At 36.1% G+C, this 17711-nt stretch overlaps 1 long non-coding RNA gene across 2 annotated transcripts; it reads left to right on the top strand.

Annotated features, from left to right (window-relative positions):
- Nucleotides 1-305: 305 nt before the first annotated feature.
- LOC140679488 (uncharacterized) lies at nucleotides 306-15051 on the top strand. Of its 2 annotated transcripts, XR_012050914.1 has the most exons (4): nucleotides 306-481; nucleotides 555-629; nucleotides 6092-6226; nucleotides 14522-15051. It is a non-coding gene; the product is annotated as an uncharacterized lncRNA (long non-coding RNA). The 2 variants fall into 2 exon arrangements; XR_012050915.1 differs by lacking the exons at nucleotides 6092-6226; nucleotides 14522-15051 and adding an exon at nucleotides 5522-5743.
- Nucleotides 15052-17711: the final 2660 nt, after the last annotated feature.

Below are 17711 nucleotides of genomic sequence, written 5' to 3' on the forward strand. Positions count from 1 at the left end.
CCGGGGGTGATCAAGGGTGATGTGTCAAATGCAGAGAATAATTTAATATAATAATTAATTGGCACTTTAACTTAACTTTTAATGATGTTATTCATGTTATTCAGATTGAAAAGCTTAACGGGCCATCATATGTCCAGGTCTGTGCTAAGGTGATCTCTAGAAGTGGTCCACACTCCATTTCAGTAGGTGGCGGTAATGCACACTAGAAGGTTGCTTGCCAACTGCCATAAAAATAAAAGAAGAAGAAGAAGAAGAAGATCCACACTTCCGGGCAAAATGGCAGAGCCCGGGCGGAAAAACCCTGGAGTTGACTACATTTCCCAAGAAAAGATGGCAACAGCGCTACTTGTAACAATTATAAGGCCGAGGAGGGTTATTTAAACACACACCATTCAATTATTATAAATGAAAGTCACGTTTTTTAACCGCTCCGCTCTCGTCCCAGCGGAAGTAACGCTAGCACGTCATGAGAATACAACAGGTGCTAACTAACACGCCTCCTATCATGTCAGCGCTATTATTTGTTCAAATGTCCTTCATTCCTTCTCATTTAGATCAACACGACGAGAGAGACATTCTGCCGCTACACAAAGGTCACCGAGCAGCGACCAAGTTTGCATTTTGGCGAGGTGAGTGTTCAATTGTCCTCAGAGAAAAGTTGCAAGTCATCATATGACACAGGTGAAAGTCATACACATATAATATGGTGGAAAAGTCCATTCATGGCAGCAATTAACTTCAAATGTCAAACTCATTTGTGATTGTAAACGAAAAACAGTACTTAACTGTACTTAAATGTAGACTGTATTTATGTTATTGACATGTGAATAATGCTGTATAATCAGTGTTGGGACTAACGCGTTACAAAGTAACTAGTAGTCTAACGCCTTATTTTTTATATTCAGTAACTCAGTTACCGTGACTACATTTCATTTCATTTTTATTTATCTCCTTCATTGATGTGCATCCTCGATCAACAGACAATCATAAAGTAGATTACTTAGAACTAAGGCTGAAACGACGCGTCGACGTAGTCGACGTCATCGGTTACGTAAATACGTCGACGCCGTTTTTGTGCGTCGCATATTTACGTCACACTACTTTACTGTCATGGCGGAGCGCAAAGCAGACGATGCGAGCGAGGGGAAAAAAGCACGCCAAAAGTCGTCAAAAGTGTGGGAGTATTTCAATAAACGGCCTAATAATGTTGTTGTATGCACACTGTGTCGAGCGGAAATGGCCTATCATAGCAGCACAACGGCTATGAACGAACATTTGAAAAGAAAACCCCCGACAGCGTTCTTGCCATCACCATCAACAAGTCAATCGTCCGCGTGCGTATACGTTGTCATTATTACACAAAAACATGAATGTGTCATTTGTATCTGCGTTGTAAATTCATAAACTAAAGCACCGTTTCGCTCTGAGAGGCGCGTTTGGCGTGCCTGTTCAGTGTTTACAAAGACGCGCTCCTCTTTAACGCTGTGGAGAGGCGGCGGCGAGCGAGCGAGCGAGCGGCGAGGCGGGGCGCGCCGGGAGCGACGCCGCAATCGTGCCCAGGTGCGCGATCCGCGCAGTTGGAAGAGAAAAGACTTTGTGTAAAATTAAAAGCTTGTAAACCTGGCAAAGCCGTCTGGCGTTCAGTCTGTCGGTCCTGAAAGAACCCCACGGCACAAGACGTGTCACAAACGCTAACGTTCATTAGTTGTGCAAATACCTTTTACAACATTAACAGTTACATATACTATGTACAAACCAACAATTAACTTTCACTTTAATCATACTATCATTGTTGTGTTATTAAGCAAAATAAGCAATACTTTTACTTTTGTTGAAATGTTTACACTGTACACTTTTTTGTATTGGATGTTTAGCTTTATTTTTGCACATTTTAGCAAATAAGCAATACTTTTACTTTTGTTGAAATGTTTACACTTGTTACAGAATATTTCCCTTTTGCACTTTTTTGTATTGGATGTTTATCTTTATTTTTGCACATTTTAAAGCAAAATAAGCAATACTTTTACTTTTGAAATGCTTATACTATTCCAGAATATTAAGATTTGCACTGGATGTTTACTGTTATATTTGCACATTAAAAAGCAAATAAGCTACTTTTAATTTTGTTAAATGTTAAAAGTTTTAAATGTTTACATTGTTACAGAATATTTTGTCATGTTGTTGTCAATGTTGACTGAGTGGCCATACTTTTTTTTTTTTTGTAAATAAAAGCCATGCCTTTTGAAAAAACTGGCCTACATTTATTTTTTCCTCTTCATTTTAAATAAAAAAAAAAAATCGGTAAAAGGAAAAATAATCTATAGATTAATCGAAAAAATAATCTATAGATAAACCGATTAATCGAAAAAATAATCTATAGATTAATCGATAGAAAAATAATCGTTAGCTGCAGCCCTACTTAGAACACACTAATATATTATTTATTAATTCTGGTTTATTGAAACTACAGGAGCTAGTAAAGTTACAGACATTATGTGTCATGTTTAAGGCTAAAAGTAAAACATTACCAGCAAATTTACAAAAAAATGTTTGTCATCACTTCTGAGAATGAAGAGCATAGAAGAAAAGGTCATTTCCAACATCAGTATTCAAGGACAACTTTAAAACAAATGTGCATATCAGTGGTGGGGGTTAAACTATGGAATTCTCTTTACAATGAGATAAAAGACTGTAAAAAATATATTCCAATTGAAAAAAATATATAAAGACAGAACAAGCCATAAGTGTTTACATTTTGCTTTATATTTATGATTTTACTTATTTTTGTTTTTTGCCTGGTTTTGTACTTTTGTATCATCCCGTGAGGTGTATATTACTTTTTTTTTTTTTTTTTTTTTTACTTCATGAAGTTTTGCACTTGTTGTGTTTTTTTTGTTTTTGTTATATTTGGATGTAATTGTTGGTTTATATGATATCTATTAAGTAAGACTGCGTGTTATGTTGAAAGGGGCAGGAAAATATACGGTTTTTCTTCATCCTGCTCCTTCTGAGGCATTGGTGTGTAGATGTGGAGTTGAATGGTTGAGGTGCGTTACTGCGTTATTTTACGTCATTTCTTATGTAGTATCGGCTAAAAACAGAAGATCTGAGTGTGTTTTATTGGAGAGTTGCAGTGTCGTCCTTTTGATTCTTCCTGTGTCACAACGGGGACAAGAGAAGAGGCGCTGTGTGTGTGTGGGTGTGTGTGTGTGTCTGGGTGTGGGGAGGGGAGGGGGGGGCGTGTCTGTGTTTACTAACAAGACATCATGGTGGAGCTGAAGCCCAGTTTCTTAACATGGAGATATTCTAGACTGACCATGCGTCCTCTTTTCCCCGGACATGTCTTCCTTTGCGGGGCTGTCCGGGCGGAGTTTCTTAAATGCCTCAAATGTCCGGCAGGGTTGCGTGTATTTTCAATGTACGTTCAGGGTTAAGAAGGGGTTAAAAACAAAACAAATTGCGCGCACGCAGCAGCATTCGTGAGGGATGGACGGAGAGACTGAGGGAGTGGATTGATTGATTGAGACTTTTATTAGTAGATTGCACAGTACAGTACATATTCCGTGCAATTGACCACTAAATGGTAACACCCGAATATGTTTTTCAACTTGTTTAAGTCGGGGTCCACGTTAATCAAGTTATTTCAAACTGTCATTGCTCAAAACATAATATTGAATCAAAATCAATGTTATTATGAATTATTGACCTATCCAAGGTTCCGATTACTTCACACCAAATATTCCACTTTGAAAAATATTTTTGGTGGAAGATTTTGCATATTTTGTGTGTTTGCCATTAAAAACATAGTTTTGTTTGACAAAAAAGGGCGGAAAACAAACCAACAAAAAAACAACATTTAAAAAAAACTAAAACATTTTGAAATGAGGGATAGATGTGAAGTTGATGTAGACTCCAGAGATTTAAATATAAAATGTATGTATGCCCTGGCACACCATTATCATCATTTCATGACCCAAGCAAAACACTTTTTACACTTTTATACTGAAATAAATACAACTTATTCAATAAAAACATAGAAAAAACTAGCAGCAGCGGTAAAGTTTAGATCCATGAAGGAAAGAAGACAGTGAATGAATGTTTATAACTGAATACATTTACATATGTATACACATTTGTTTTCTTTCTTTATTATTTTTTTTTAATGAATTAATGAATTTATGACAACCTTTTTCCAGAACACAATATGGAATGTGAGATATAACAGGATAATGCATACGTTTATCTTTTTTTTTTTTTTTTCAAAACGCTTACAAAAAAGTGGGACCCCAAAAATGTACTGTAGGACCCTATTTTTATGACTTGATGGGGTCCCTGGGACCCCATTTTGCTGATCAACAGATTGTATTATTCTCCAGTGCAATAACAGTACTTAAATGAAGGCTTAAAGGGCATTAATGGGAGCTTTAAAAAAAAAGAAGAAAAAATAAATAAAGTAACTAAATAGTTACTTTTCACAGTAACGCATTACTTTTTGGTGTAAGTAACTGAGTTGCTTTTGAAATAAAGTAACAAGTAACTGTAACTAGTTCCTGGTTTTCAGTAACCAACTCAACACGGTGTATAATAGACTGTATTTATATTATTCACATGTGAATAATGCTGTATAATAGACTGATTTTGATTTTGATATTATTTTTGTATCTTGTTAGATTGAAAATGAACACCAATGAGTTGACTGATGAACATTATCACGTCATTTATTCAGAAAGTATGAATAACGACAAATAAAGGTAGAACATGTAAGTGTAAGAAAACAACATGATTTGTACATTTTTGAGAATGTGCTTGTTCTATTTTTTAAACAAAGAAAACAATCTGAAGTTGTCTTTATTTTTAAGTAGTCCGGCCCACTTGGGAGTAGATTTTTCTCCATGTGGCCCCCCGATCTAAAATGAGTTTGACACCCCTGGCCTAGATAAATGAGTAAACATCCTCACAAATATTGATATAAAGCATTACCGTATTTTCCGGACCATAGGGCACACCGGATCATAAGGAGCACTGCCGATGAATGGTCTATTTTTGATCTTTTTTTCATATATAAGGCGCACCGGATTATAAGGCGCATTAAAGGAGTCATAATATTTTATTTATTTCTAAATGTCAAAGACTTCCTTGTGGTCTACATAACATGTAATGGTGGTTCTTTGCTCAAAATGTTGCATAGATGATGTCATCTTCAAGTCGCTTACGGATGCACCGTTTTGTGGGCGGTCTTATTTACGTGGCTCACCTTCGGCAGCGTCTTCTCCCCGTCATCTTTGTCGTGAAGTGTCAAAAGATGGAGCTAACTGTTTTAATGACGTTCAGACTTTACTTCAATCAATAACGTTTGAAGTAACACCGGAAATGTGTCCCGTGAAAAACCGTCCGACCAGAACTCTAATAACTAAAGTTCCTTGGGTGAATAATGGTAACTCACTACACCGGTATGTTTTAGTGCTTTCATGGCGAGTTTACTGACAGATATAAGTAAGAACTTTACACTGTTTTATTTTAGAAATGGCAACATGGATGTCACATAACAAGAAGGTGGAGAAAAAGAAGAAGCTTATCGACTACGGTAATTTTCAGGACTTATGCAGATCCCAAATGCAGATCAGCAGGCACCAGAAGGTAAGAAAAGTTGCTTTTGCATAATATTGCGAAACAAAACACCAGAAAATATGTCTTACCTTATACACACACCATAATAATACTCCTATGTTGAAGCACAGTACAATCCATCAAGCGGTGTGGCTTCATAGCTTACCAAAGTCCTACTAAAACATTTTGATAGATTTTTGAGCGCCGTGTGTAATGTTCTTTATTTTCAATGGAGCACATACTATGTTGTTGTTTACTTGAGTCATATTGCAGTCTACACGAAATAAAATAAAATAAAATCAATAACGGAGCAGCATCTCCTCATCCGGAAACAACCACACCGGAAATGTGTCCCGTGAAAAACCGTCCAACCGGAACTCTAATTGGGTGAATAATGTAAAGTCACTACACCGGTATGTTTTAGCGCTTTCATGGCGAGTTTACTGACAGATATAAGTAAGAACTTTACACTGCTTTATTTTAGAAATGGCAACATGGATGTCACATAACAAGAAGGTGGAGAAAAAGAAGAAGCTTATCGATTACGGTGTCGGCGCGGACCTGCACGAATTTTCAGGATTTATGCAGATCCCAAATGCAGATCAGCAGGTACCAGAAGGTAAGAAAAGTTGCTTTTGCATAATATTGCGAAACAAAACACCAGAAAATATGTCTTACCTTATACACACACCATAATAATACTCCTATGTTGAAGCACAGTACAATCCATCAAGTGGTGTGGCTTCATAGCTTACCAAAGTCCTACTAAAACATTTTGATACATTTTTGAGCGCCGTGTGTAATGTTCTTTATTTTCAATGGAACATATACAATGTTGGTGTTGTTTACTTGAGTCATATTGCAGTCTACACGAAATAAAATCAATAACGGAGCAGCATCTCCTCATCCGGAAACAACCACACCGGAAATGTGTCCCGTGAAAAACCGTCCAACCGGAACTCTAATTGGGTGAATAATGTAAACTCACTACACCGGTATGTTTTAGCGCTTTCATGGCGAGTTTACTGACAGATATAAGTGAGAACTTGACACTACTTTATATTAGAAATGGCAACAGCGGAGGATGAATGTCCCATAACAAGAAGATAGAGGAAAAAGAAGAATTTTTCAGGACTCATGCAGATCCCAAATGCAGATCAGCAGGTACCAGAAGTTAAGAAAAGTTGCATAATATTGCGAAACAAAACGCCAGATAATGTCTTACCTTAGACACACACCATAATAATAGTCGTATGTTTCATGCGCCGACAATCCTTCAAGCGGTGCGGCTTCATAGCTTACCAAAGTCGTGCTAAAACATTTTGATAGATTTTTGAGCGGCATGTCTAATGTTCTATATTTTCAATGGAACATTTAAAATGTTGGTGTTTACTTGAGAGGCTACACGTATCTATTATGTTTGACTGCCATCTACTGCTCACACTTATCATTATACCATGTACCAAATAAAATAGCCTCGAGGTGGGTAAGCTCAACCAAACATTAGGTGCACCGGCTTGTAAGGCGCAGTGAGAAATAAAAAAGGATTTTAAATGCGCCTTATAGTCCGGAAATGACGGTAAACACATTGGCCAAAAAGTGCATTTTGTGTCCTCGCCTCGATCTCTTTTACATTGTTGAAATGTGGGCAAAGTAAATGTGCGTACGTGAAGAACGAAGCTGGAGTGAAGCAGCGCACAATTCAACGTCAAGTTCGGTCTCGATACCTTTCATCTTTACCGTGAAAAAAGGACATAAGCACGTTTAATACACGAGGCCCCTGCTGAATTGGGATCTGGTCACCCTTAGATGTAGAGCAGTGGGAAAAGCGCACACCTATGAGGGGACTCGAAGTTAAAAAAAAAAACCAAAAACTGGAGGAAGTGTGCCTGCTAACTCTCACATGCTGTGTGATTTGATAATAACATAAAAAAAGTCCACAATCCAATTTCACAATGTGATGTTCAGTCCAAGGTCGTGCAGTTTGGATCCTATTGAAAGTTAAAATGGACCGAGAGCACCCTCGCATAATGTAGGTGCACGGTGGTGATGATGGCGGTGGCAAATTAATAGTACAGTATTACCTTTTTAACACTAAATTTTAAAAAAAAACATTTTTTTGCTAAAATGTCGTAAGGGGGGACCCTTACAAAAAATTCAAAAAACCGGACTTGCTTCAGCAGGACAATTCTGGTGCTGTAGTTGTAGGAGATGTCTCAAAACGTCATCAGGAGTCCCGACAAAACCCGAAAATGGCAGAAAATGATTTTTTGGGGGGAACTTTTTTTCGCTAAAAATTTTTCAAAAAACCGGACTTGCTTCAGCAGCACAATTCTGGTGCTGTAGTTGTAGGAGATGTCTCAAAACGTCATCAGGAGTCCCGACAAAACCCGAAAATGGCAGAAAATGATTTTTTGGGGGAAACTTTTTTTCGCTAAAAATTTTTCAAAAAAACAGACTTGCTTCAGCAGCACACTTCTGGTGCTGTAGTTGTAGGAGATGTCTCAAAACGTCATCATGAGTCCCGACAAAACCCGAAAAATGAATAAAATGCATATTTTACGAAAACATTTTTTTGCTAAAATGTCGTAAGGGGGGACCCTTACAAAAAATTTTTTTAAAAACGGACTTGCTTCAGCAGCACAATTCTGGTGCTGTAGTTGTAGGAGATGTCTCAAAACGTCATCATGAGTCCCGACAAAACCCGAAAATGGAAGAAAATGCATATTTTACGGAAAACATTTTTGCTAAAATGTCGTAAGGGGGGACCCTTACAAAAAAATTTTTTAAAAACGGACTTGCTTCAGCAGCACAATTCTGGTGCTGTAGTTGTAGGAGATGTCTCAAAACGTCATCAGGAGTCCCGACACAACCCGAAAATGGCAGAAAATGATTTTTTGGGGGAAACTTTTTTTCGCTAAAAATTTTCCAAAAAAACGGACTTGCTTCAGCAGCACACTTCTGGTGCTGTAGTTGTAGGAGATGTCTCAAAACGTCATCATGAGTCCCGACAAAACCCGAAAAATGAAGAAAATGCATATTTTACGAAAACATTTTTTTGCTAAAATGTCGTAAGGGGGGACCCTTACAACAAATTCAAAAAAACGGACTTGCTTCAGCAGCACAATTCTGGTGCTGTAGTTGTAGATGTCTCAAAACGTCATCAGGAGTCCCGACAAAACCCGAAAATGGCAGAAAATGATTTTTTTGGGGGGAACTTTTTTTCGCTAAAATTTTTTCAAAAAAACGGACTTGCTTCAGCAGCACACTTCTGGTGCTGTAGTTGTAGGAGAAGTCTCGAAACGTCATCAGGAGTCCCGACAAAACCCGAAAAATGAATAAAATGCATATTTTACGAAAACATTTTTTTGCTAAAATGTCGTAAGGGGGGACCCTTACAAAAATTTTTTTCAAAAACGGACTTGCTTCAGCAGCACAATTCTGGTGCTGTAGTTGTAGGAGATGTCTCAAAATGTCATCAGGAGTCCCAACAAAACCGGAAAATGGAAGAAAATGCATATTTTACAGAAAACATTTTTGCTAAAATGTCATAAGGGGGGACCCTTACAAAAAATTAAAAAAACCGGACTTGCTTCAGCAGCACAATTCTGGTGCTGTAGTTGTAGGAGATGTCTCAAAACGTCATCATGAGTCCCGACAAAACCCGAAAAATGAATAAAATGCATATTTTACGAAAACATTTTTTTGCTAAAATGTCGTAAGGGGGGACCCTTACACAAATTTTTTTTAAAAACGGACTTGCTTCAGCAGCACAATTCTGGTGCTGTAGTTGTAGGAGATGTCTCAAAATGTCACCAGGAGTCCCGACAAAACCCGAAAATGGCAGAAAATAATTTTTTGGGGGAAACTTTTTTTCGCTAAAATTTTTAAAAAAAAACGGACTTGCTTCAGCAGCACACTTCTGGTGCTGTAGTTGTAGGAGAAGTCTCAAAACGTCATCAGGAGTCCCGACAAAACCCGAAAAATGAATAAAATGCATATTTTACGAAAACATTTTTTTGCTAAAATGTCGTAAGGGGGGACCCTTACAAAAAATTCAAAAAAATGGACTTGCTTCAGCAGCACAATTCTGGTGCTGTAGTTGTAGGAGATGTCTCAAAACGTCATCAGGAGTCCCGACAAAACCCGAAAAATGAATAAAATGCATATTTTACGAAAACATTTTTTTGCTAAAATGTCGTAAGGGGGGACCCTTACAAAAAAATTTAAAAAAAACGGACTTGCTTCAGCAGCACAATTCTGGTGCTGTAGTTGTAGGAGATGTCTCAAAACGTCATCAGGAGTCCCAACAAAACCGGAAAATGGAAGAAAATGCATATTTTACGGAAAACATTTTTGCTAAAATGTCGTAAGGGGGGACCCTTACAAAAAATTCAAAAAATAGAAACTTGCTTCAGCAGTACAATTCTGGTGCTGTAGTTGTAGGAGATGTCTAAAAACGTCATCAGGAGTCCCGACAAAACCCGAAAATGGAAGAAAATGCATATTTTACGAAAACATTTTTTTGCTAAAATGTCGTAATGGGGGACCCTTACAGAAAATTCAAAAAAACGGACTTGCTTCAGCAGCACAATTCTGGTGCTGTAGTTGTAGGAGATGTCTCAAAACGTCATCAGGAGTCCCGACAAAACCCGAAAATGGAAGAAAATGCATATTTTACGAAAACATTTTTTTGCTAAAATGTCGTAATGGGGGACCCTTACAGAAAATTCAAAAAAACGGACTTGCTTCAGCAGCACAATTCTGGTGCTGTAGTTGTAGGAGATGTCTCAAAACGTCATCAGGAGTCCCGACAAAACCCGAAAATGTAAGAAAATGCATATTTTACGAAAAAAAATTTTTGCTAAAATGTCGTAAGGGGGGGAAACTTACAAAAAATTCAAAAAAACGGACTTGCTTCAGCAGCACAATTCTGGTGCTGTAGTTGTAGGAGATGTCTCAAAACGTCATCAGGAGTCCCGCAAATACCCGAAAATGGAAGAAAGTGCATATTTTACGAAAAAAAAAATTTGCAAAAATGTCGTAAGGGGGGACCCTTACAAAAAATTCAAAAAAACGGACTTACTTCAGCAGCACAATTCTGGTGCTGTAGTTGTAGGAGATGTCTCAAAACGTCATCAGGAGTCCCGATAAAACCCGAAAATGGAAGAAAATGTATATTTTACGAAAACATTTTTTTGCTAAAATGTCGTAATGGGGGACCCTTACAGAAAATTAAAAAAAACGGACTTGCTTCAGCAGCACAATTCTGGTGCTGTAGTTGTAGGAGATGTCTCAAAACATCATCAGGAGTCCCGACAAAACCCGAAAATGGAAGAAAATGCATATTTTACGGAAAACATTTTTGCTAAAATGTCGTAAGGGGGGACCCTTACAACAAATTCAAAAAACCGGACTTGCTTCAGCAGCACAATTCTGGTGCTGTAGTTGTAGGAGATGTCTCAAAACGTCATCAGGAGTCCCGACAACACCTGAAAATGGAAGAAAGTGCATATTTTACGAAAAAAAAATTTGCAAAAATGTCGTAAGGGGGACCCTTACAAAAAATTCAAAAAAACGGACTTACTTCAGCAGCACAATTCTGGTGCTGTAGTTGTAGGAGATGTCTCAAAACGTCATCAGGAGTCCCGACACAACCTGAAAATGGAAGAAAATGCATATTTTACGAAAAAAAGGTTTTGCTAAAATGTCGTAAGGGGGACCCTTACAAAAAATTTTAAAAAAAACGGACTTGCTTCAGCAGCACAATTCTGGTGCTGTAGTTGTAGGAGATGTCTCAAAACGTCATCAGGAGTCCCGACAAAACCCGAAAATGTAAGAAAATGCATATTTTACGAAAAAAAATTTTTGCTAAAATGTCGTAAGGGGGGGAAACTTACAAAAAATTCAAAAAAACGGACTTGCTTCAGCAGCACAATTCTGGTGCTGTAGTTGTAGGAGATGTCTCAAAACGTCATCAGGAGTCCCGCAAATACCCGAAAATGGAAGAAAGTGCATATTTTACGAAAAAAAAAATTTGCAAAAATGTCGTAAGGGGGGACCCTTACAAAAAATTCAAAAAAACGGACTTACTTCAGCAGCACAATTCTGGTGCTGTAGTTGTAGGAGATGTCTCAAAACGTCATCAGGAGTCCCGACAAAACCCGAAAATGGAAGAAAATGCATATTTTACGAAAACATTTTTTTGCTAAAATGTCGTAATGGGGGACCCTTACAGAAAATTAAAAAAAACGGACTTGCTTCAGCAGCACAATTCTGGTGCTGTAGTTGTAGGAGATGTCTCAAAACATCATCAGGAGTCCCGACAAAACCCGAAAATGGAAGAAAATGCATATTTTACGGAAAACATTTTTGCTAAAATGTCGTAAGGGGGGACCCTTACAACAAATTCAAAAAACCGGACTTGCTTCAGCAGCACAATTCTGGTGCTGTAGTTGTAGGAGATGTCTCAAAACGTCATCAGGAGTCCCGACAACACCTGAAAATGGAAGAAAGTGCATATTTTACGAAAAAAAAATTTGCAAAAATGTCGTAAGGGGGACCCTTACAAAAAATTCAAAAAAACGGACTTACTTCAGCAGCACAATTCTGGTGCTGTAGTTGTAGGAGATGTCTCAAAACGTCATCAGGAGTCCCGACACAACCTGAAAATGGAAGAAAATGCATATTTTACGAAAAAAAGGTTTTGCTAAAATGTCGTAAGGGGGACCCTTACAAAAAATTTTAAAAAAAACGGACTTGCTTCAGCAGCACAATTCTGGTGCTGTAGTTGTAGGAGATGTCTCAAAACGTCATCAGGAGTCCCAACACAACCTGAAAATGGAAGAAAAATGCATATTTTACGAAAAAAATGTTTTGCTAAAATGTCGTAAGGGGGTTACAAAAAATTCAAAAAATAGAAACTTGCTTCAGCAGCACAATTCTGGTGCTGTAGTTGTAGGAGATGCCTCAAAACTTCATCAGGAGTCCCGACAAAACCCGAAAATGGAAGAAAATGCATATTTTACGGTATATTTTTTTTGCTAAAACACAAAAATAAAAATAAACATCCAAGGAGTCCTGCACAAAGCTCTGGATGTGTCCAGGTGGTTCCTCACAAGACCGTTGTGACTCTGAAAGCAAACATCAAAATGAACAAATCCAAGAGTCAGTGGATTGTCGTTAGCTACTTTCTCAGAACATTACTCTACTTCGTTTGAGCTCAAAGAAAGCAAAGTAGTGTGTGCTTTAAAAAGATCATAGAGAGTCCACAGCGTTGTGGACAATGCCTCCTCCCCCGCTGCAGACATAGAAAACAAAAGTGTGTGTGCGTGTAAAGAGGAGAGGACTATTATTATTATTGTTATTAAATATAAACACCTCCTACTGGTTGTCTGATGTACAAAGTTTGTCGACGTCCTGCTTTTCCTTTCTTCCTTTAAAACCGACACTGAAAAAAGTGTTTTTTTCAATATTTGTTTTCAGACCCAAAATGAAAAAACAACCTAATTATTTTTACAATTTCCGATTTTGTCCCTAATTGGAAGATAACCAAAAGGGATAAATTGACTTATTGATTAGTCGAATCCATGTAGATTACCCCGGAAGTAGTTTTACCTGGATTGGGCTTGCAGGTAAACATCAAGTTTAAGTTATGGGATGTCTAACAATTATTGAAGATGGCAGAAAAGTAAGAACATATGCATTTTTTAAATATCTATGTCAGTCTGGATGTTTTGTTTCCTTATAAAGATGCAAATAAATGTATTTTTCACATTTCTATCCACATTTGTCACCTCAGGGATTGCAAATTCACTAATCATTCTACTGTGTGACTAACAAGGCTCTTAGCTACTTGCTGCCATCTGCTGGAAAATTGTTTAACTGCACCCATCATTCTATTGTGTGAGTAACAAGGCTACCTGCTGCTCTCTAGTGGAAGATTCTTTAACTGCAATAATAAAGTCAGCCTTTTGGTCATATATTTAATTTGATGTCATATATTTAATCTCATGCCATATATATATGTCACATATTTAATTTCATGCCATATATTTCTTATGGGAACATTTTGTTTGCATTTAGTTAAAGTTTAAGTAACAATTTTGGAATGTAATGATGACAACATCTGAGCTACTTCTCTTAAATTTCTTATTTGCAACGATTAATCAATTGTATCAATCAATTAAAAACACTTAAACATTTTTATTTTGTGGCGTAGTTTGTATAGAGTAAATATTTAATGTATTTATTTTTTTATATTGTCATTTCGATTGTTAAATGTATATGTATGTATGTATAAATATATATGAATGTAAATATTTATATGTATACATGTACTAAAATATTAATTATAATTAAATTATTAAAATTCAACTATAATATATAATTTGTGTGTGTGTGTGTGTGTGTGTGTGTGTGTGTGTGTGTGTATGTATATGTATATACATACATACATAGATAGATAGATAGTACTTTATTGATTGCTTCAGGAGAGTTCCCTCAGGAAAATTAAAATTCCAGCAATGTACAACATTGAGATCGAATTTAAAAAGTAAAAAGTAAATAATGGGGGTATAAATGGAAACAAAATAGAAAAATATTACAATAGAATAAAAATAAAAAGCAACAATGAGAATAAAAATATAACAGTAAAATATGAATATAACAAGAGAAACTAGGCAGTAGTGACCATGTTATGAAAAAGTATTGCACTGTTATTGTTTTGCATCCCCTGTCATCCTAGTAACCCCCCCGCCCTCCCAATCCGGTTTCAGGGCAAATCACTCTACGGAGACAGCCCTTGCAAAAATGACTAATGATCTTAAAACTCATTTGTATACTCTAGCCTTTAAACAGCCCCCCCTTTTTTAAGACCAGTTGATCTGCCGTTTCTTTTCTTTTCTCCACACAGGTCTGGTGGCCATGGATGAAGTGTTGGCTGTCCAGAGTCGGGACCCGGGGTGGACCGCTCGCCTGTGCATTGGTTGGGAACATCTCTGCGCTGCTGACCCGTCTCCAGCTCGGGATGGTTTCCTGCTGGCCCCACTATGGACTGGACTCTTACTATTATGTTGGATCCACTATGGACTGGACTCTTACTATTATGTTAGATCCACTATGGACTGGACTCTTACTATTATGTTAGATCCACTATGGACTGGACTCTCACAATATTATGTCAGACCCACTCGACATCCATTGCATTTGGTCTCCCCTAGAGGGGGGGGGGGTCCTCTCCAAGGTTTTTAAATAACTTTAAAACAGACTGTAAAATGTACAAATTCATGTGCGTTACGTGATTTTTTGAATTTGGTTCAGACCACTTCATTCATTCACATCCACGTCCCACTGGGGTAAGTTTTTCCTTGTGGGCTCTGTACCGAGGATGTCGTTGTGGCTTGTGCAGCCCTTTGAGACACTTGTGATTTAGGGCTATATAAATAAACATTGATTGATTGATTGAGTTATATATCCAGATCTAGAATTATATATCTAGATCTAGAATTATATATCTAGATCTAGAATTATATATCTAGATCTAGAATTATATATCTAGATTTAGTATTATATGTCTGGATCTAGTATTATATGTCTGGATCTAAAATTATATATCTAGATCTAGTATTATATGTCTAGATCTAGTATTATATGTCTGGATCTAGAATTATATGTCTAGATCTAGTAATATATGTCTAGATCTAGTATTATATGTCTAGATCTAGAATTATATGTCTAGATCTAGAATTATATGTCTAGATCTAGTATTATATGTCTGGATCTAGAATTATATGTCTGGATCTAGAATTATATGGCTAGATCTAGAATTATGTCTAGATCTAGTATTATATGTCTGGATCTAGAATTATATGTCTGGATCTAGTATTATATGTCTGGATCTGGAATTATATGTCTGGATCTAGAATTATATGTCTGGATCTAGAATTATATGTCTGGATCTAGTATTATATGTCTGGATCTAGTATTATATGTCTGGATCTAGAATTATATATCTAGATCTAGTATTATATGTCTAGATCTAGTATTATATGTCTGGATCTAGTATTATATGTCTGGATCTAGTATTATATGTCTGGATCTAGAATTATATGTCTGGATCTAGAATTATATGTCTAGATCTAGTATATGTCTGGATCTAGTATTATATGTCTGGATCTAGTATAATATGTCTAGATCTAGTATTATATGTCTGGATCTAGAATTATATGTCTGGATCTAGAATTATATATCTAGATCTAGTATTATATATCTAGATCTAGTATTATATGTCTGGATCTAGTATTATATGTCTGGATCTAGAATTATATATCTAGATCTAGTATTATATGTCTAGATCTAGTATTATATGTCTGGATCTAGTATTATATGTCTGGATCTAGTATTATATGTCTGGATCTAGAATTATATGTCTGGATCTAGAATTATATGTCTAGATCTAGTATATGTCTGGATCTAGTATTATATGTCTGGATCTAGTATAATATGTCTAGATCTAGTATTATATGTCTGGATCTAGAATTATATGTCTGGATCTAGAATTATATGTCTGGATCTAGAATTATATGTCTGGATCTAGTATTATGTCTTGATCTAGAATTATATGTCTAGATCTAGTATTATATGTCTGGATCTATAATTATATGTCTGGATCTAGTATTATATGTCTGGATCTAGTATTATATGTCTGGATCTAGTATTGTATGTCTGGATCTAGAATTATATGTCTGGATCTAGTATTATATGTCTGGATCTAGAATTATACGTCTGGATCTAGTATTATATGTCTGGATCTAGAATTATACGTCTGGATCTAGTATTATATGTCTGGATCTAGAATTATATGTCTGGATCTAGTATTATATGTCTGGATCTAGAATTATATGTCTGGATCTAGTATTATATGTCTGGATCTAGAATTATATGTCTGGATCTAGTATATGTCTGGATCTAGTATTATATGTCTTGATCTAGAATTATATGTCTAGATCTAGTATTATATGTCTAGATTTAGTATATGTCTGGATCTAGTATTATATGTCTAGATCTAGTATTATATGTCTGGATCTAGAATTATATGTCTGGATCTAGTATTATATGTCTGGATCTAGAATTATATGTCTGGATCTAGTATATGTCTAGATCTAGTATTATATGTCTAGATCTAGTATTATATGTCTGGATCTAGTATATGTCTGGATCTAGGATTATATGTCTAGATCTAGTATATGTCTGGATCTAGTATTATATGTCTAGATCTAGTATTATATGTCTGGATCTAGAATTATATGTCTGGATCTAGTATTATATGTCTGGATCTAGAATTATATGTCTGGATCTAGTATTATATGTCTGGATCTAGTATTATTTGTTGGATCTAGAATTATATGTCTGGATCTAGTATTATATGTCTAGATCTAGTATTATATGTCTGGATCTTGTATTATATGTCTAGATCTAGTATTATATGTCTAGATCTAGAATTATATGTCTAGATCTAGTATTATATGTCTGGATCTAGAATTATATGTCTGGATCTAGAATTATATATCTAGATCTAGTATTATATGTCTGGATCTAGAATTATATGTCTGGATCTAGAATTATATGGCTAGATCTAGAATTATGTCTAGATCTAGTATTATATGTCTGGATCTAGAATTATATGTCTGGATCTAGTATTATATGTCTGGATCTAGTATTGTATGTCTGGATCTGGAATTATATGTCTGGATCTAGAATTATATGTCTGGATCTAGAATTATATGTCTGGATCTAGTATTATATGTCTGGATCTAGTATTATATGTCTGGATCTAGAATTATATGTCTGGATCTAGTATTATATGTCTAGATCTAGTATTATATGTCTGGATCTAGAATTATATGTCTAGATCTAGAATTATATATCTAGATCTAGTATTATATGTCTGGATCTAGTATTATATGTCTGGATCTAGAATTATATATCTAGATCTAGTATTATATGTCTAGATCTAGTATTATATGTCTGGATCTAGTATTATATGTCTGGATCTAGTATTATATGTCTGGATCTAGAATTATATGTCTGGATCTAGAATTATA

Source organism: Nerophis lumbriciformis, linkage group LG16 (assembly GCF_033978685.3).
Source record: "Nerophis lumbriciformis linkage group LG16, RoL_Nlum_v2.1, whole genome shotgun sequence".
Taxonomy (NCBI): Eukaryota; Metazoa; Chordata; class Actinopteri; order Syngnathiformes; family Syngnathidae; genus Nerophis; species Nerophis lumbriciformis.